This window comes from Symphalangus syndactylus, chromosome 21 (assembly GCF_028878055.3).
Source record: "Symphalangus syndactylus isolate Jambi chromosome 21, NHGRI_mSymSyn1-v2.1_pri, whole genome shotgun sequence".
Taxonomy (NCBI): Eukaryota; Metazoa; Chordata; class Mammalia; order Primates; family Hylobatidae; genus Symphalangus; species Symphalangus syndactylus.
Window position 1 is genome coordinate 66,059,147 of NC_072443.2, and position 22,966 is coordinate 66,082,112.

The 22,966-nt window shown below is 35.2% G+C and overlaps 1 protein-coding gene across 5 annotated transcripts in view; it reads right to left on the bottom strand.

Moving 5' to 3' along the window:
* The window catches only part of CNTN4 (contactin 4), a 985,842-nt gene that overhangs the window by 658,411 nt on the left and 304,465 nt on the right, over positions 1-22,966 (bottom strand). The window lies entirely within an intron of this gene.

Sequence of the window (22,966 nt, forward strand, 5' to 3'; positions counted from 1 at the left end):
AAAATTGAGGGGAAGGTACAGAGATTTTCCCTATATGCCTGCCCTCCTATACACGCAGCCTCTCTGAACTACCAATATACCCCACCAGCGGTATATTTATTATCATCAATGAACCCATATTGACATATCATTATCACGCAGAGTCCATAGTTTACTTTAGGGTTTACTCTTAATGTTTTACACTCTATGGTTTTGGAAAAATTTATAATAACATGTATCTGTATCTATCATTATAGTATCATATACATTAGTTTCAGTGCCCTAAAAATCCTCTGTGCTCTATTAATGTCTCCATCACCCCAAATCTCTGGCAACCACAGATCTTTTTACCCTTTCCATAGTTATTCTACCTTTTCCAGAATGTCATATAGTTGGAATAATAAAGTATATAGCTTTTTTTCCAGATTGGCTTTTTCACTTAGTAATACACATTTAAGTTTCTTCTACGTCTTTTCATGCCTTGATAGCCCATTTCTTTTTAGTGCCAAATATTATTCCATCATCTAGGTGTACCACAGTTTATTTAACCATTCATCTACTCAAGGACATCTTGGTTGCTTCCAAGTTTTGGCAATTATGAATAAAGCTACTATAAACATTAGTGTGCAGGTCTTTACATAAACATAAGTTTTCACCTCCTTCGGGTAAATCTCAGGGAGTATGGTTGCTGGATTGTATCATAAGAGGATGTTTAGTTTTGAAGGTTCTAATCTCATTTTATTAGCTAGTTTATTACAATCACTCCCCTAGAGGTCTCCTGGCAGGTTATTAAAATGAGGGAATGGGAAGGAAGCAGAAATTCACAGCCTTTCTCATGACCCCAGAATGAAGCAGGAAAGAGCTCAGTGCAAACTCAGTATTTCTGAATCCAAATCTTAATGGTGGAATTGAGGTTACTGTTTTTGAAACTAGCTAAAAATAGGTAATTAATGTTCCTGTCTTGCTCTCAGTACATTAGAAAGTACACAAGCTTGAAGGGACTGGATTCTGGTCTGGAATTTTTTTACCAACTGTCTACGATGATACAGTCCAGCAGTTATTTATCTGTAGTTGGACAACTGCTGGATTGTTTCATCATTTTAAGCTTTAACACCGACAAAACAGAGGGAGTGGAGAAATGGAAGTAAGCTATATGAAAAGCAAATGTGTTTCTGTCTGGTCCAGGACAGATAAGTACCTGAAGGGAGCTGGCAGCATGTCCCACACTAAGGGAGCTGAAGCCCTTATTTATAACAAATTTGCCAGCTCTCCACTGAGAAGGTTAATTCTCAAACTCTGAGACTTCTGCTGAAAGAAGTAACTCTGATACCATAGAAAGTTGTGACACTGGCCTGGGTGCGGTGGCTCACGCCTGTAATCCCAGCACTTTGGGAGACCAAGGCAGGTGGATCACAAGGTCAGGAGATCAAGACCATCCTGGCTAACACGGTGAAATCCTGTCTCTACTAAAAATACAAAAAATTAGCCTGGTGTCGTGGCGGGCGCCTGTAGTCCCAGCTACTCTGGAGGCTGAGGCAGGAGAATGGCGTGAACCTGGAAGGCAGAGATGGCAGTGAGCCGAGATCGCGCCACTGCACTCCAGCCTGGGAGACAGAGCAAGACTCCCTCTCAAAAAAAAAAAAAAAAAAGAAAGTTGCAACACTGGAAAGCCCCCTGATTTTTGTTACATCACAAGTCATACACGATTTTCAGAAGCAAGAGTGGCATCTGGAAACTCCAATGAGGAAACATGAAGAGTCAACAAATGTAAGATCCACTAATGAAGCTCAATATTCCATTTTGGGGAAGCCTCCTACTTAAATGTGTCAATTTCCTCATATGTAACACAAGATGGTTAGATTACTCCCAATTTTCATTTCTGTATATTTAAATTACATATGTTATATAAAGCAGATATTCCTACTATCTCCAATTTAAAAGTGAAAAACTAATGGCATTGATAAATTAAGTAAATTTTGAAGGTCACAAAATTACTAGGAAAAAGTTAATTAGGGCTAATTCAAAGTGACATAATCTATTAAACCTCAAATTTAAGAATCATATTCTTTTATGGAGGATGCAGGTGGCCTGTGATATGGAATGATCATTATGAGGAAATAAGCTTATAACTTATCTTAAAAGTTCTATTTTATTATCTAAAACCATTGACATATATATATTATATATAATATATAATATATTTACCAATAATACATATCATGACATATATATCAATGGTTTTAGATAATAAAATAGAACTTTTAAGATGTTATAAGCTTATTTCCTCATAATGATCATTCCACATATATATTATATATATAATATATATATATTTCTTGCTTCCCTAGATTGTTCACTCTGTGAGGACATGGCACACCAGTACCTTACATGTCTTTTAAAAATTCCAAAACGTAACCAAATTCTTATTAAATGGCTATTGATTGACTAAACAATTCTCACTCCAATTCATATTATACTGAAATCCACCCAGTAGTTGAGAGTATTAGAGTACAGTAAAACAAATGTAGGTTATAACTTTGTTTATTAAGCTTCTAGAGTTGTTACTGAAGGAGGAGAATGCGCTGCAACCAAGAACTTTAATAAGACAGTGCCAACACAAATCCCAAATTAAAAACCAAATTTGAAAAAAGAGGTGAGAATAAATAAGGCCAACATCAACCTCAGTAATGCAGAAATGGAGTACTTTATTGTTTAGAAAGTTTCTGAAACTTATAGAAATCGTATTATTAATAGAAGAATAAAAGAAAAAAATTAAATAGGAAAAGGCAAAGGAAATTAGCAGATCAAAGCCAAACACTGGGTCCCACAGAAATATATACCAAGCAAATGTACTTTCTGTCTTACACCTACAATTGAACTAAAAATAATGCGGTATGTTTAATACATTTTCTTCTTTCTTATAAAATGACCCATCACATCCCTGTCCTTGTAAATGTTATGACTTTTTAAAGGCACCCAACAATTGTCCACACCCGGTTAAGCCAAGTGAAACTCTGCACTATTACAAAGCTGATCCATAAACTGAAATTCTGTAAAATTCATATACATTACCAGGAGGCTCTAGCTATTATGGTTCTCTTACACAGAGAGCACAGGTTTGATGTGGGAAAAACATTATGGGGCCTTTACAAACCAACACAATCAATACTTTTATAAAATACCGTTGCTCCTTGAATGGTCATTCATGCTGAGAAGGCTAAAGCGAGGAGCCACATAATAGACACTGGTTTTCTTAGCATGAATGCAAGGCAGAAGAGCACATTTAACACTACAGTATGACTACCTGGCAGCCTTTTAAGGCAATTGAGAAGTCAGAATACCTTATCCACAGTATAAAAAATAGTGATGCTCTTAAATGAGTTACCAAAATAGAAAGTGATTAAAGCTACACTTGTATTATACTTAATATATTGGAAATAATGATTTACATGGAAAGGAAACTGCTTCCCAATTTTGAAATCTCAGAAGAGTTTTGCAACGAGGCTCACTCACTGTTTATTTTCTTTTCCATGTGCCTTTCCTTTAATGTACAAATAATCTGATGAATTAAGTCAGGATTCTTGAACATATATTCATAAGTATAATTGATCTGAAATATACTTTTGGGCTCTGGCAGATCTTTGTATTAATGTAATGGTGCCTTTATAAAAATAATTCTGAATATCTATTCTTTCTCCATACTATAGAAAAATTTAAATACAAACCAAAATCAACTCCTTGAATGTCTAGGTATGATAATTTTGGGAAAAGTAGCTTTGAAAATTTTGATTTTTCTACAGTTAATGGTTTATGTTTTCCTTTATAATCTACTATTATCATATTCATTTATTTCTGATAATATAAATAATATCAATTACTATTAACAAGTAATACAATTACAAAAAAGAGAAGTTTTAATCACTTGAATTCCCAGCCAAAAATAACTACACCATTAACATTTTATTGAGAGTCACTTTACATATTTATTTAATGCATATATATGCCATTTTTTGTTGTCGTATTCTTTTAAAATGGCATTTTCTAAAAATTTCACTGTACTTTTTAGGCTTATAATGCTTACTTCATTGAATGAGAAATTTTTATGTGAGACCTACTAAGTGCGTGCAATATGCTAAATGGTATAGAAGAAACAAATTAATACCTAAAATGTACTCCCAAAGCGGGTGCAGTTTAATAGGTGGGATAAAACACTTACATAAATAATTCAAGTAACATCACTGGTCTATGAAAGCCATGGACCTTTGGTATCTACCCACCACCCTGCGTCGTTAGAAAACCCTGAAATCCTTCAAGTCAAAGTCGCATCTGCCATTTTCCAGCCATATCTCTACCTATATCATTCATATGCTGGAGGCACTGTCCCCATTGTTTATGGTGTGATGGAGGTTTAGGTCTGTGCCATCCTTGGTATTCAACGAATGGCACCAATATAGACCCTAGATGCTGAAACAGGGATTAGGCTAAATACTGAGTTGTTGGCACCAAACATGTTAAATATTTAGCTGAAAGAATCCACACTTACAGCTATAAATAGTAGGTAGTCAGAAAAATAATTTAAATTTGTTATTTTAAAAATCATGGGCCGGGCACAGTGGCTCATGCCTGTAATCCCAGCACTTTGGGAGGCCAAGGCGGGTAGATCACTTGAGATCATGAGTTCCAAAGCCTGGCCAACATGGTGAAACCCCGTCTCTACTAAAAATACAAAAATTAGCTGTGTGTTGTGGTGTGTGCCTATAATCCCAGCTACTCGGGAGGCTGAGGCAGGAGAATCACTTGAACCTGAGAGGTGGAGGTTGCAGTGAGCCGAGATCATGCCACTGCCCTTCAGCCTGGGCAACAAAGGGAGACTCGGTCTCAAAAAAAAAAAAAAAAAAAAAAAAAATCATGGTTTATATAAAAATATTTTCAGAATAGAAAAATACTATGAAAAATTTATTTTTCAAATCTAAAGAATTTAGCATGAGACACCTAGATGTCCAACAAATTAGATGGCTGTCTTTCTTTCACACTTAACACCATTTTCCCAGTATCAAGAGGCTTAATGCTTCAAGAACAGAAATTTGAGTTTTCTTTTGTTATTCATAGCGGTAATATCTGGATTCTGAAAATAAGTGATTGAGAATGATTTGATCGAGAACATTGTTGAAGTAATTTAAACTGGAGTATCTCATTATTTGTAGTCAAGAAGCAATATCTCTCTGGTTGTTACCATTCACTTTGGTTCCACTAAAGTAGAGATGCAAGAGCCAAAATGAGTGAGAAGAGTTAGCCCTCTGACAATTTTGGTTAGAGAAGACAGTCAATAGATCAACCTAGTTTACATAGTACATTTTAACTATGCATATGTATGCAGAACCATATGGAATCCTGTACATATTTTTGAATAAAAGTAATGTACATACTTGAAACAATAGTAATAACAGTTAACATTTATTGAGTGCTTATTATCGACTCTGAAGGTAAAGTCTAACTTAATCACCACAACAATTCTATGAGGAAGGTTCTAATATCCTTTTTTATTTTTTAAAAAGCAAGATACAGCTGATATAAATAAATTGCCTCAACTCACACAATATCAGGTAGAATATCTGTAATTCAAATTCAGGCAATCTGATTCTACAGCTTTGTATCCTAACTACTATACGATTCTACCTTTTGTTTTCAGTTACAAATGTATATACGTATGACGCACACATGGAGTAAAAAAAAGCCTTGTTATCTGCTAGATAATTTCTGAGATTTCAAGAACATTCAAACACAGGATTTTGTTTTAAAGACTCATTACTATTGTATAAGAATTAGAAGAGCAAACCACTACCCCACGTGGGTACACTCATCTGACACGAGAACTGTTGACTGGGCCGGGTGTGGTGGCTCATGCCTGTAATCCCAGCACTTTGGGAGGCTGATGAGGGCGAATCACCTGAGGTCAGGAGTTTGAGACCAGCTTGACCAACATAGTGAAACCCCGTCTCTAATTACAATACAAAAAATGAGCTGGGCATGGTGGTGGGCACCTGTAATCCCAGCTACTCGGGAGGCTGAGGCAGGATAATCACTTGAACCCAGAAGGCAGAGGTTGCAGTGTGCCGAGATAGCGCCATTGCACTCCAGCCTGGGCAACAAGAGTGAAACTCCGCCTCCAAAAAAAAAAGTATTTGTAAATTTGCTTCAGTTATATTCATCACTAGGAGGAGGATAAAGAAATTGTGATACATTCATATAATGACATAATATACAGCAATGAAAAGAACACACTCCTGATACATGGAATACAAAAGAATCTCAAAAAATAGTATGTTGAGCAAAATAAGCCAGATACAAAACAGTACATACTTTTGGATTCCACCTATGTGAAGTTCAAGAACAAGCAAAATTAATCTGTGGTGATAGAAGTCAGAAGACAAATTACCTCAGGATGGAAGAGGTATTGACAGACAAGAAGTAAAAGAGAACTTTTAAAGTTAATGGAAATATTCTCTATCTTGATCAAGGTAGTGGTTACATGAGTACATATATGGAGCAATAGATGAAACTTATTATTTAAGGGGTTTTTTATATTATATATACTATATCTCAATGGAAAAGGGGGAAAACGATGCTTCGAAATGCAGCAACCACAGAATAAGAGCAAAAAGGCACAAAAATTTGAAATTTACATAGTAAGACACAAAGAATAAAGTGACTCAATACTTTTTCCAATAACTTGATTTTTTATTATAAAGGAAAGAAAGAAAGAAAGAGGGGTGGGGAGGAAGGCAGGCAGGCAGGCAGCAGGCAGGGAAGCAATTAGTCCATTGACTGAAAGTACTGGGAATTTTGGAATTCCAAGTTTAAAGAATCAAACTTCCTTATGAAAAGACATTCCAAAAAACTAAACAGGGCAATCATGTAAGGCTGCAACTTCAAAATATTTTATATCAATAGTCTACTTTTTTTGCCAACAAATGCAATAAATTAGGATTCTCTTAGTTAGATTTCAGGTAGCTTTATGGCATCTATTAAATAAACATCTCAGTATTTCTGAAGAAATAAGCATGCATCATGCATATCAGCTTTTCTTCTTTTTAGCTTAACTTCTATTAAGTTCTGGGATACATGTGCAGGGTGTGCAGGTTTGTTACATAAGTAAATGTGTATCATGGTGGTTTGCTGCACCTATCAATCCATCACCTAAGTATTAAGCCCTGCATGCATTAGCTATTTATCCTGATGCGCTCCCTCATCCTGCCCCTGACCCCGATAGGCCCTAGTGTGTGTTGCCCTGTGTCTGTGTGTTCTCATACATGCTCCCACTTATGAGAAGAACGCATGTCAGTTTGTAAGTAAACTACATAATAACCACAGAAGAGAGTGTATTAACACCATTGTTTTACATGTAAAGTCCAGTTGAAATATTGCAGCTGTCTGTATTTGCTGGCTGGTGCTCATTCTGAACACATGAGACTACAGAGTTAAGAGCAAAACTAACAAAGACACTAAGGAATAGTTCTGACACTACACTTAAATAATATGAAAAATTAGGAAAAGAACATTTAGCTTTGCTTGACCAAGATCCCACAGTCAGGCTGACTATGCTACTGCTCTTTTAATATGAAAGTAGAAAGAGGTAATTTACCCCCAAGCTTATTCACATGAATGAGCTCATCTAGTCTTTGATTTTTGATATCTCAGTAAAGGAGATGTATTCTAAAGCAATAACATTGAAAATATATCTGAAATTTGTTTTCTGTGTTGATACATTCTTCAGAATCCTAGTAACCTAGCTGTGGCTTTCTACTGCAGTCTTATTTGACCATCAGCAATGAAAATGGGCTATACAATATATGAGGTTATGGGACAGAATATGAAAATAGGAAAATAAAAAAGTTATCTTCAAATATCCTCTGAGAGGATAAAATGGAGGATTACCATTTTACAACTGTCAAGAGAAGGGATTAATTTTATATCATTTTCTATTTCCACTGCCTGATGTGGTAAAGTGAATGAATAGAAAGCCATTGTCTTTATTATTAATTTCAAGAGACTGTTAGAAGATGGAAGTCTTCTGGAATTATTACGCCTCTGTAACAATCTTTATCTAAAAACTATGACTCTTACAGAATTGTCTGTTCTATTCCAACAGTAAATGTTGTCAGAAGGATGAATTAGAGACATGCTGTCAACACAGATTTTCAGGGTCTGTCCCACAAAGTTCATGTGAGGGTCTTCCATCTTCTTACATTGGCCAAGATAACATTTTATCAAGAAGAACATGATTTAAATTAGATAAAGAAAAATGATTAAATGTGCATCACTGAATTCTGTTTCCCCTCATAAACCAGCATGTGCTAGGTTAATATCGGTAAATGAAACTGCATATAGGTAATGTCTAAACTATAATATAGCTAATTTCTATTAACATTCCCCCAAACTGAAATTTTTATAATGACCCAGTAGAATCTTTTCTTAGTGGTGACAGCCGGACACCAATAAACCCATACTGGTAAATTATTTTCACCAGAAAATATCAGCCATAAACTGTATCTGTCTGTTTCAGTATGTATATATAATTTAGAAAACTACATATAACATATAATTTTATATATACATGAACATATTTAAATAGTGTATACATAGATAATATACATATGCATCATCTTTTAAATAAAGATAACATGTGCTTAATTATGTTTGAAATTTATATTCAAGTACAGTCTAAATATTCAAATAGAAATGAAATTTTAAAAAAGATTAAAATGGGATCAGAAAAAAATATTAACCACAAAGTTATGATTTCACAGTTATGAATTCATTGCTTATATCTTTGAGATTAATGATTGCTATGATGCAACCATTATAGCAGTATTGAAAAGATATCTAGAGGCCGGGCACGGTGGCTCACGCCTGTAATCCCAGCACTTTGGGAGGCTGAGGCGGGCAGATCACAAGGTCAGGAGATCAAGACCCTCCCGGCTAACACGGTGAAACCTTGTCTCTACTAAAAATACAAAAAATTAGCCAGCCGTGGTGGCGGGTGCCTGTAGTCCCAGCTACTCGTGAGGCTGACGCAGGAGAATGGCACGAACCCAGGAGGCAGAGCTTGCAGTGAGTCAAGATCGCGCCACTGCACTCCAATCTGGGTGACAGAGCGAGACATTATCTCAAAAAAAAAAAAAAGAAAAAAAGAAAAGATATCTAGAAATTACTCAGAACTTTAAAAAAAGTAACGAATGTTTTTATTAAATAAAACCTGCAAGATGAGTGTGTTTTAATTCCCTGGAATTAATAAAATTTTAGAGGATGATTCCAAAGCTATAATTTTGTTCCTCTTTAATTCTGGGTGTAGAAACACAGCTATTGTTCATCTTCCTTTAACAATGCAAATGTAAAAGATATTCTCATAAGACACAATCCTAACCTGACTGATTAGCTGAAAAGCAGATTTCGTTCATACAAAAACTGCCCGTAAGTGCAAAAATAAATCTTGAAGCTTCATAGTCTCAAAAATTTAATATCTTAAAAGTTATGAGACCTTAGGTAAGTCATAAACAGGGATGGCCTCAGTTTCATCATCTGTACAATGAGAAGACTGTTCTAAAACAGCGTCTGGAATCCCTTCTTGCACAAATCCATGACACTGACACCTACTAACACCACATTTTATTCTATGATAAAGCTATTTTCACTTAGTATTGATAAATACTATATTTTTGTCACGAGGAGGAGTTATGAGATACCACATACTGATAGGTCACTTCTGCTCTTTATTATTTCCCAGTTTTCTAAGGGTTCACTTAAAGAGAAAAATTGGAACTTCTGTCTTCACAGTTTATTAAAATGAATCACATGCCCAGAAATATACATTGAAGATTCTCTTCATGTACATCTCTATTTATTACATAAACCACAACTGGATTTCTATGAGTGACTCTCAGCATCCTTCCATTAGCAAATTGCTGGCATGACTTTCTCCTAAATGAGAATTATAAATTGTACCTCTTACCACTTTTTTCCTCAAGTACATTTTCCTAATATTTAATTTATAAATCATTTCCCAGATGAATTAGTAATAAATGGTTGAAGGCGGCAGACAGGTCTCCAACAGGAAAGCATCATGCTTGCTGTTTACTGGGAGACCTCATTAAAAAGGAATCAAGAGAAAGCAAAATAAAAACAACCTTGTGAACCTTTGTAATTGGTCTCCAGGGATATGTAGGTCTCGGGATATCACCACAGAAATGGCCTAGTCCAAGCCCTCTCTTAGGCTGCACAGAAAATATCTACTTGGTGATATACTGTATGACAGAGTTGTCTGCAATCAGAATAAAAACAAAGCAACAAATAAGTGCTACTTGATTTCAGATACTTTCTTCTTAAACCAACATTTGACACAGAATGACTTTCATAATCCTGTAAAACTACCATACTGCTCATAAATGAAGAAACTTTAAATAAATATGTCACAAGTATTTAAAATGTACATAGACCCACACAGATATGTACATACATGTATTATTAGGAGTATGGTTGCCAACAATTTAGATTCATCACATAGGGAATATTACATGAAGGGAAGATTTATTTTATGTAGTAATTTTTTAATTTACCAATTCTCAAAATAGTGGATTTTCTTAAAGTCTTGTCAGGATGGGAATAACTTTTCATGATTGCATTTGTTTGTTGTTCATCAGACAACAGATACGACATTTTGACGCATTTGGGAATCAATTTTAACATGCAGCACTATTTCCACCTTCTCATGACCAAATAACATCTCAAATGACGGAGGAGGAAGCAAATACAAAATATGTGGTCAGGCAGCACATGAAGCTAAGACTGCAAAAATACAGACACAACACCCAAATCCCTCTCCAGTGTTCTTTATATTTGTTCCCTTTATTTTATGATTTTTATATGTTTTGAGGCATTTTTCTATAGATAGATTTATGAAAGTTATGTTCTGAGAGTTATCAGATCTTGGTTTACCCATAAAGTGGTTCATAAACTGATTAGCCAAAACAAAAAGAAAAAGAAAAAAAATTTCTTAAAAAACCTAGAAGTATGTCAGATCTCAGCATGATTCTTTAAATATATTTGGGTTTCTCAGAAGGTACTTGACAACTGATTAATCTCAATTTTTTCCCTCTGTTTCAAGCTAAATAAATTACAAGTAAAAATAACTCCTTTATGAACCTTCTCTCCAGATGCAAATATGCCTGTAATCTTATTAGTCATTTATGCCTGCCACTTTCAAAATAACACGAGCTAAATTTTCCTTTGTCCGCTGTTGTATAAAAACTCCCTAAATAAAAGTTGTTCACTTCAATATATGAGTTAGACACAGAAATATATCTTGCATGCTTAATTTTAATATCTGCTTCATGTAAAAAAATCCTAATAAGTGCAACTGGAATTTAAGACTTTGGATTCAAATTTGTAGCTCCTCATTCTCAGTTCATCTCCTGCTAAGAAGGGTTAAATGTTTACCTGCTATATCATATTTAAAATTCACAGTAAGTGCATCTGAGTACTAAAAATGGGGAAACTGAGGCTTAATAAAGTTAGGTAAGTTTTGCATTTCTCTACAGTTTTAACTGGTAGAACCACACTTACATCACTTCAAAGCAGTTGCTTTTAACTATTAGGCTACACTGTCTCTCTAAGTTATATTTCACATACTTTGTAACAGGCTCTGTATTGTTAGGCAAACTTTACAGATAGGGAATTTGAGGCTCAAAAGAGGTATGTTGTACAATATTACAAAGCTATTTACTTTATATTTTAAAAAATTACAAAAATAGTACAGAGAATTCCCATACACTCTTCACCCAGCTTCTCCAAGGTTCACATCTTATATAACCACAGAGCAATTATCAAAACAGGGAACAAACTATAAACTTTATTTGGATTTTACCAATGGTTTCACTAACATCCTCTTCTTGTATTGTGGTATGAAGATACGATGAAGAATGATGCTATGTTATTTTATAGAGTGTCCCTCATGTTAGGTTTGCCTGGTGCAGCCTCATGATGAGATTGAAGTTATACATTTTTCACAAGAAACCACAGAACTGATATGCCCTTCTCACTGTGTCATGTCAGGGGTACATGATGTCAAAATATCTTATCATTGATATTAAACATGATCACTTGATTAAGGTGGTATCTGCTGGGTTTTTCCAATGTAAAATTTAACATTTCCCCTTTATAATTAATAAATTTTAGGAGGATATACTTTGAGAGTAAGAAATGTTTTTCTTGAACTTTCATCCATGAGTTTTAGCATGCCAGTGTATCTCATCTGCAATAATTATTACCATAGTTTTTATTTTTTCTCTTTCCCTTTTTTTTTTCTTTAAGATAAGGTCTTACTCTGTTGTCTAGGCTGGAGTTCAGTGACGTGATCTCCACTCACTACAAGCTTGACCTCCGGGACTCTAGCAGTCCTCCCACCTCAGCCTCCTGAGTAGCTGAGAATACAAGCATGCACCACCACACCCAGATAATGTGGGTATTTTTTGTAGGTAGAGATGAGATTTTGCCATGTTGCCCAGGCTGGTCTTGATCTCTCCAGCTCAAGTGATTCAGCCACCTCAGCCTCTCAAAGTACTGGGATTACAGGCATGTGCCACCATGCCCAGCCATTATTATAGTGTTTTGATGATGGTGTTCCATTTCCTTTATTCCTTCTATAATTCATTTATTAATTATAATTCTTCTGGAAGGAAGAGCTGATCCTTATCTCCTATCTATCTATCTATCTATCTATAACAGTACGGATTTGCACATATTTATTTTATTCTATGGGTTAAATAAATAACTATAGTTATTAATTGGGTTGCTCCAGTTTTGCAGCTTTGGTCATTGGGGGTTCTTTCATGTCAGTGCCTATGTCCTTTGACATGCACTCTTACTTTTTGAGGACTTTCTAACTTTTTAGTGCCAAAGTTGCTCCAGGTTCATCTTGTACTTTAGCTACCCCAGATTTGGAATCAGCTACTTCAAAGAGCACTTGAAGAACTGGTATTTAAATACCAAGATATGAGTCCTAGGTGTGCTCATTGCTACTGGGTTGTCATTAATTTCAAGCTCTCTCACCAAACAAAGCTTGGAAATTTATGTACCATGCTGACCAAGAGCTAGACATTTAATCCATGTATTTTTACTCCCCCAAACAATTCCTGCCCCTGCTCTGAAAATGGATGATAATCTCATAGGATTCATAAATTGGGAAGAAATACGGAAAGAACAAGTCAATTACATAAATGATTAAAACAGAAAGATTAAAATAAGGGCTTGTTATCTTTTATTATGTTAAAAACTAGCAGATGTACTTTACACCGAGAACTCTGATATACTTTAAATTATACTCCCTGTATATCTGATAAAACCTTTTAAACTTGTTGCCTTTGCTTTCTTATCTAAGAATGCCATAAGAATAACATAAGTTGAAAGCACCTAGTACATTCTAAACAACACGATTTTTGGGGTAAACGACTGATTTGCAAATGCTTAATGCAAAAAGAAGAAAAAAATACTCTGTTATAGGCCGAATTCTAGAGCTGTCCCTCAAAGGTTCCCATTTACTGATTATTCTATCAAATACCAATCTAAGTATTGCTGTGAAAGGACTTTGCAGATGGAATTAAGGTGATTAACTAGCTGACTTTACATCAGGGAGATTATCCTAGATAATCAGTTGGCCCAGTGTAATCATATGAGTCCTTAAAAGCAGAAGGGGAAGACAGAAGAGCCTCCTTCAGAAATATGTGGAGGAGAAGGTGAGGCAGGACAGATGAGGTAGGAAGGGAGAGCAGAGAGAATGTGAGAAGAACTCTACCACCATTTCTGGCTTTGAAGCGGGCCAGCAGCCAGGGTATGCAAGCAGATGCTAAGAGCTGAGAATGACCTCCAGCCAACAACCAGCAAAATATGAGGGCCTCAATCATACAGTCACATCCTGCTGGATTCTGCCAACAGCTTGAATGAGACCGGAAACAAATTTTCTCCTCCAGCTCCAGGAAGGGGAAAGGCCTGTCACGACCTTGCTGTAGGCTTTGTGAGACCCTAAGCAGAGATCCATGCTGTGTTTACACTTCTGATCCATAAATATTGTAAGCTAATAAATGGGTGTTGTTTTAAGCCACTAAATTTGTGGTAATTCATTAGAGCAGCACTAGAAAACAAATACATGAGGTTTCTGCAGAAGAACAATTCAGAGAAATGAAACAATTCTTTTCATTATTTACGTCAACTATAGAGCCTCTGCACAATAACCACTGTTGATAAATAATAGAAATCAGAAATGTCTGATGTGAAGAAATTGAGAAAGAATTATATGGACAATCTGCACTCATAGGGTCCACTATGTAGTTCCATGGGTTTCAAACAGAGGTCACAAACCTTCCTATACCCATTTTCTAAAGAGCAGTATAATGATAGAGCAGAAAGAATTCTAGGTTTGAAATTAAAATCTCTTAAAATCTACTTCAGGCTGTATTAATTACTAGCCAGGTGACTTCCGGCATTTCATCACCTCTACATCTGAAGGTTGACATCTTTGATATGAATATAAATATGAACTATGTTGGTTTAGATGCAATACTGTAAATGAAAGTTCTTTGTAGTTCAAAAAAATATAATCAGCACGTTTGAGTACATTATTTGATGATTCTCAGAAACCACAAAATTAACATCTGACAATCAGATTAGCCTAGACTACTAACTTACTAAGAGTGATTTACAATTACTCAGTGCTTATCTTATGGTATGCATATTCTTGTACTTTGAGATTGTACAAGAAATATATTAGAAAGTGTTTGAGATTTACAGGAAGAGCAGGGACAGAGGGACGGGAAGATCCAGAAACATCATGGTCATCAAATTTTCGAGTAAAAGCAGCAGTAAGTTAAGAAAAGTGAGACAAAAAAAAATATGCTATGTTCCTTGTTATGTGTTGAACTGTGTCCCCCTTCAAATTAATATATTGAAGTCCTAACTCTCAGTACCTTAGGATGTGACCTTTTTTGGAAATAGGGTCACTGCAGATATAATTCTGAGATTATATCTAGTGTAAGGGATGAGGTGATATTGGAGTAGAGCAGGCCCCTAATCAAATATGGCTGGCATCCTTTAAAAAGAGGAAATTTGGACATAGACTAGTATATAGAGAGAATGTCATAAGAAGGTTTAAGCAGAGCTCAGCGTGATACAAGACAAAGAAGGCCAAGGATTGCTATCAAACCACCCAAAGCTAGAAGAAAGGCATGGAACAGAGTCTCACAGACCTCAAAAGAAAGGAACCCTACTGACACCTTGATCTCTGACTTCTAGCCTCCAGAACGATAAGACAATAAACTTATGTTATTTAAGCCACCCAGTTTGTGGCAGCTCCAGGAAGTTAATACACTCCTCTCTTCAAAAGATGAGAGACACAAGTAACTACTGCAATCACAACAATTTGTACTGCGTAGGGTGTAACCTGCTTAAAGAACTTTCATATACTTTAGGTATATTAAATTCCCTAGAAAAACATTGTACCATAAAGAAGGTGGGAATTGCTATTACTATATTTTATAAGAAACTAGTAGTTATAAGACACATTGAGAGGCTTGGATAAAATCAGAGGTGGAGAGAAGGATAAAGAGGGATGGCAAATGAGTACAAAAATACAGATAGAAGGAAAAAGATCTAGTGTTCAGTAGCACAAATAGGGTCACTAGTTAACAATAATTTATTGTGTATTTCAAAATAACTGAAAGAGTGGAATTCAGATGTTCCTAATACAGATAAATGGAGGGACAGGAAACCGAGGTGATGAATATCCCAATTACCCTGATTTAATAATTACGCATTGTCTGTTTGTTTCAAAATATCCCATGTGCCCCATTAATTTGTATGACTACTATGAGTTCATAATACTTAAAAATCTAAAAACAAATCAGAGATGGAGGGGGAAAAGACTTGAACCTGACACTTCTAAGTTTAAATCTACATCTCCTTTCCAAAAATTTCGCCAATTTTTGTTTGGTCCAAGTCCCAATATTTACCCCTAAGCTCATAAGAGAGATTCTGTCAAACAGAAAAGAGGTGGGAGTTCAGCTCTTAGACTGCATGTTGGGGACATGATAAAATCCCATTAAATTCAGCTGCAAGGGAGATTTGGGGCAGAACCCTGAAGGAAAGGGATAGCTGTCCTAGTGAGGCAGTTTCCATAAGCCTGTTGTCTTGATCAGTTTGTCAAACCAACCCGTTTGATCTACCCAAGTATGCTTCTAGCAGAGCACATGTCATAGACCTCATCTTTGTCAGATTCTGTTTTATTAGACTACAGTCCAGCAGATGTTCTTTGCCCCAAGGGGAGCTATAATATATTTTAAATTGTATGCCTAGCTCCTCTGAGAAACTAAAAATCTAAGTACTATATTGCCAGCAAACAAAATTCCTTTTGTAGGATTAAAATACCCAATCTCTTGAGCTTTCGGTTAAAGTTTACCCGGCAATGCACTACGGTGAACAAACAGCCACACTCGTGTGGTGAAAGTTTTAACCTCTACAAAGTTTAGCAGCCTATCTGAAGAGCAATCTATTATTAGCTATAGGAACAAAGATTTGGAATCCCTGATGAAAACTTCAGACCATGTGCACTGTTCACTCCTAATAAGAATGAAATAATTCTTCCTTCTTTCTTGTTTGCCTCCCTAGTCTTGAATTACTCAGATTGTCTTCATCAATCAAGTCATTTGAGAAAACTAGAAAAGCCAAAATATCAGAAACTTATGATTATTTTACAGAAAAAAATAAAGCTTTAAGTTGTGAAATAATTTACACACAAAAACATAATAAAGTGAAAACTCTATTTTATTATCTTAATTTCTAGACTGATGCTCCAAAATAGCCACTAGCTACATTATCTACAAATACCTGGGAGATTTCTGAATGTCAGCAGGGACAAGTAGATGGATCTGACTAGAGGAAATATGGTGCACTAAAAAGGACATTATACAAGAAGTCAGGAGACCTGATTTCTGCGTCTGACTCCTTCCCTAGCAGGCTCTCTGACCTTGAGAAACCTCTTGGGGTCTATCTTCCCATTAGTGGAATGAACAAAATGTTCTCTAAACATTTCTAAAATTATGAGATCCAAAGAACGTAGCTCAGATACTCTGCAGAGTCTACTAAGAAGCAATTCTTAATTGCAATTTTGTCAAATTTGGAAAATAACCTAATTCTGTAATACAGGAGATCAAAGTGGGATCATTCCATTTCAATATCTGGTATACATACCTGAAAGATGGAAATTAGAGCAGAAAGTTAAAATGAAGTGATTACTTATGTGCAAAAATAAGTTATGTGCTAATTTCGCAATACACACCTATCCTATAAGAAGTCTAAGAAGAAAAAACTATCATGATGCTCCCCAAGAGGGTTAATTTCAAACCAGTGATGGGGTTTGAATAACATATCTATATATAGTTATATATATGTGTATATATATATATATATATATATACACATATATATAAATTTAGAAATTGAAAGTTGGAACATAGGGCAGTATTTCTCCTATTACGTACAGCATAATCCAAATGTCTTTAAAGTAGGGATTGGAAAACTTGAAATAAAAGCCACCACAAAGTTAATTTCTTTGCTTATAGGTACAACACTTCAAATATCTTTAAAATTATAATAGTCATGACTTTTGCACCATTACTCATACATAAGAACATTAACTTGTTACTAAACCTATATTTTGCATCTTTTTATTTGATTTATTGAACTAAGACTTTCGAAGCTGAGCTATATTGTTTACTTAAGTATCTACAGAAATACAAATATGCACCAAGTGGCAGGAGGAAGGGTGGATGGAAAGCATGTGATTCCAAAATCTTGTAATAAAATTTAAGAAGAAAGAAAAAAATATATATATATATATATATTCACACACATACACACTACACACACATACACTCATCCATATATATATATATATTTCTTTTACATATGTGTGTATATGTTTATGTGTATACATCTATATTATGGAAAAATGGAGAAAATTTCAAAATAGCACAGAAAAAAGCTTCTGGTTTTGTGATACTAGAATTGTTTAAAGTAGAAAAATATTATTTCATGGTAGGGTTACACAGGAAAGCTTCACAAATGAGCTAGCTCTTGAAGATGAGAAAGTGCTGCATTACTGAAGGCAGAAGAATGTCAAAATCCTTACAGGACTGATATCCACCTATAGAAGTTGCTTACACAAATATTTCCTGGGAAAACCCAAGCCCGTAATTAGCCTTGGTTTGTCTGTCCACATTCAATTATATTACATAATGCACACAATTATATTTCTTCCTGAATTATTTCATAAGTAATGAAATCACTCACGTTTATTGATTGTATCTGAAGAAAAATGCAGAGGTTACTCTTTACAAGTAGATTTCCACCACAGCATGATTATGTGGTAAGCTGGTAATGACGAAACCATTTGATTTTCACTCTTCATTGATATAAGTATACATTTAAATAACATTCATAGTTACTCCACTTAGAATCCATATAACAGACCAAATCCATTATTAACCCAACTAGAATTAATTGCAGTGACATTTAGAGAATAAACCTTCCTCATATCATACGTGAACATAGTAGATTTACTGAGCATTTAGTATATGGAGGGTGAATTCTAAGTATCTTACATGTGTTATCTCATTCAATTCTCACAGTAATCAAATAAGATAGTTAATATTAACATTTTCATTTACAAATAAAGAAAAAAAGAGACCCAGAGAACTTACATAATTAGTAACAGCTAGCAAGTTAGCATAACTTATTTTCAGAAACAGCTCTCTCTCACTCCATTCTGAAATCACAAATGAATGAATCCTAAGGTATCCCACAGAAAAAGAAACAAACAACAACAGAAACACCTTCATCCACATCATAAGCATAGTCTTGAAACTATGGCCACAGAAGTTACAATGGCTCAAACTTACAGGGGCAAAAATAACATAAGACACTAGATAGGGTACAGAAGTGAGGAAGCTTAACATGCTTACTATGGCTTACCACGGCTGGTGATAAGGAATCTAAACTAACTCAGAGTAAGGGCAAACCAGAACAGAAAGTGACCCCAGAGAAACTGACACAGATATTGGGTGGGGAAAGCCAGTGCTCTAACCTAAAGGATATTATTTTTTTCTCTTTTGTTTCTTTTTTTCCCCAGTTCAATAGCTCTTTCTTGTTTTAATGACTGGGTTGGACCAAAGGATATTTTCTGTATGTTACCTTCTCCCCAAATGCTGCCTGATTCCTAAGTTACCACATGGGTTTTAAACCTACCACTTTTGATTTGGCCAATTTAAAACTTAAGATGTATCTAATAAATCAATATCTGGAAAGGCCTGAACCTCCACATTCTACAGTTTATTGCAAGTCCAAATATGTAATTCAAATCTCTGGTAAAACTGAAGGCAGGAGATCAAAATAAGTTGGTAAAATTGAAAGGAGAATGAGCCCCATCATTTGCGATCAAGTCCAGATCAGAGTTGATTCCCAAGTGTTTCAGGCAACTCTCAGTTCCGTGGTATACACCCCAACAATGATGGGCCAGAAATGGGATTTTGGAGATGCTTATCAAAATAATTTTGTTTTAATACTGAACAAAATTTCATAGTCTTTTATGCACTGTTAATTCAGGTCTAAATCTACCCTATACCTCATGCACAGTCTACTCAACACAGTATTGACCAAACCTGTCCAGAGTAAACGTACTTCTACATAGCTTTTTCCCCTCAATGGCAATATAATGAATCAATCTCTCATACAGAAAGTAAATTTGGAAAAATATTAATTTTTTATAGTAGCTGTTGGCCAACAGTATTAATGAACTGAAAATAGTACCATATTAAATATGAAAAAATTTCAAGTAATTGCCATTCTGATATTTGCCCCTAATTTGCATATATAAAGCAATCAATTTAAAATAGAAAATGAGCTATTTCACACTAAAGAAGAAATATCATCTTTTGTTTTTGTTTTAATGAGTCATAAATTATGTGGCACAATCTATTTCAGGAAACTTTTTGGATATAAATCCTATTCTTTAAGCATATTTAAAAGTTTTCATAATTTTTGATGCACTGTTATTTATTTTTCAAATGCTAACATATCACACCTTTGCCTCTTGGACCTAATGAAGAAAATCATCTCGACTTTTAATATTTTAACTTTACAGAGAGTTCGAGAAAATTTTTAATTTGTCAGTTTCTTAAAACTGACTATATAGAAACAGTAGAGCATAGTCAAGGTACTTTTATAACTCAAGCCATTTTCATATTTAGCCATTCTTTAATAGAATGAATATACTCTTCATTTTCTTAGACCAAATTCAACCCCATAAAATAATTCGTTAAAAAATGTAATCTATTTAAGTCAAAGAGCACTGGGGTTGCTGTAGTGTGCTCAGAGTAACAAAGCTACTGAAATTTCTATGAATAATATGAAAGTTTGCAGAGATTTAGAAAACTAATTATTTCTAAATAATCCCTTAGAATGGCTAAGTTAGTGAAACAGAACACACTTATTTTAGCATAGCTAACCCCAACATATATTTCTATTTGGTTAGAATTTCCGTTCATAGAACCCCCAATCCATTGGCTACATTACAGCTTAGGTGTTACTTCCTTCTTTACATTGCAATGCTGAGCAGTGTGGCATTTATAACATTAGCTGCATACTGTAGTCTGTATTTGATACAATCAGATGTATGTATATGTGAAGAGCACACTTCTAAAATATTCAGAAACTGCTAAAAAAAAATCTTGCACCTAAAAGGAGACTAATCTTGTGCTCACAAAACGAAACAGAATTTAAGCTTATAAATTTTTTTCCTCAGAACATTTTAAAATAAAATGACATGACATATTAAAGAGAGAACCAAAGAAAACTGGGAGGCATCATCAAGTATTAAAGCTAAGTCCCGAGCAAAACAAACAAAAAATTAATATGTTTTTAGTTCTTGCTTCAAAGAATATAAGAGCTGTAATTCGCATAAGAAAAATATACTTACTATATCAGATGTCTGCTTTCAACACACACTGAATGTATCTTTAGCACAACTTCAGTCCATGGTGCATTATTTATTTCCTCCCTAACAGCAGCAGAGATGCAAGATGTTCCAAAGCTTTACTTTCAGAGAGTTTTCTTCAACCACAGTCTTTTACATGCCCTGTTATTTGCTTTAGCATCTATGAAGCAACTCCATCCTTCAAAACAATCAAAACCCTTGAAGCAATCCACATCTGCTTCCTTACACTGAATTTCAAATCTAGTCACACACAAAAATATTCTTTACTTTGTATTTTATTTCAGAAGTTTAGTGGGCTGAATATTCTAAACCCCACGACATACCACTAAATGGTAAGAATGACATTACTGCAGCTCCTTAGATTATAACTGATAAGGTGAGGCTTTTGCATTTATATTGGGTTCTGAGGAGCTGATGCCATATCAGTCTAATAATTAATAATTCATGGAACCAAATTACAGCCTTAGAAGGAAACAGCTACTTTGACTAGTTCTTTCATAATCTTCTGATTTATGTATGACAGCACAGAAGAGTTCTAGGAGAGGTTAATAAAAAAAAAAAAAAAAAACCCAGACATAACACTTGAGTTTTAAAATTAGTACTGCCTTTGCACAAGCTGGGTTTGTTGTGGCATCATGGGAGCTCTATCTTTTTAAGCAGCTAATTCAAAGGGGTTCATTTTAAATGAGGATCTGGCTCGTGAGGATGTCCAGAGCAAAGTACAGAATGCGGGAGGCTGGGTAGGGGGTAGTAAAGCCAATGTGAGGAGCGCTTTGGACAAAGAAAGGCAGATTCCCCCAACTGTTTTCATATGGTGGTCTTTAACACGACTTCTGAGAAGACATTATAGATCCAATCTACCCTATATCTAATTATCCTTCATACTTAATAACAGGCCAGGCTGGGCGCATTGGCTCATGCCTGTAATCCCAGCACTTTGGAAGGCCAAGGCGGGCAGATGGCTTGAGCCCAGGAGTTTGAGACAAGCCTGGGCCACGTTACAAAACTGAATCTCTACAAAAAAATACAAAAAATTAGCAGGGCATGATGGTGCATGCTTGTGGTCTCAGCTAATTAGAAGGCTGAGGTGGGAAAAGCACCTGAACTTGGGAAGTCAAGGCTGCAGTGAGCCATGATCATGCCACTGGACTCCACTGAGTACAGTGACACTGAGACTTTGTCTAAAAAAAAAAAAAAAAACCAACAAAAACAAAAATAACAACAACACACAGCCCCATAAGGAACATGTTCCCATTCATGTGTTATGTGGTGTTCCCGTGTGTTTGTGCTCATTCCTACATGAGCATGTGGGTAAGCACAAGAATTCACATGTAGTAGTTTCTTCAACACAAGAGCTACCTACCTATAAGCTATATAGCTTAATAATCTTAAAGATTATTTTCATCGAAGAATAAAGGTAAACCACAACAATCTAAAAGGTATAGTTCTGCTTTAGAATACTATACAGCCATAAAAAGGAATGACATCATGTCATTCATGGATGCAGTTGGAGGCCATTACTCGAAGCAAATTAACTCAGAACAGAAAAACCAAATACCACATGTACTCACTTTTAACTGGGAGCTAGACCCTGGGTGCACGTGGACATAAAGATGGGAACGATGGACACTGGGAGCTACTACAGAGGAGAGGAAAAGAGTGGGGCAAGGACTGAAAAACTACCTATTCAGTACTATGCTCACTATGTGGGTGATGGGATCAGTCATAACACAAACCTCAGCACCACGAAATATTCCCACGTGACAAAGCTGCACGGTGTACCATGTGATCCTAGAAGTTGAAATTTAAAAAGAAAGTGTGTAGTTCAATCCCTAATCCTATTAATATATAAAATATGTTTATCACTCCAGAAAGTTTCCTTATATTCTTTCC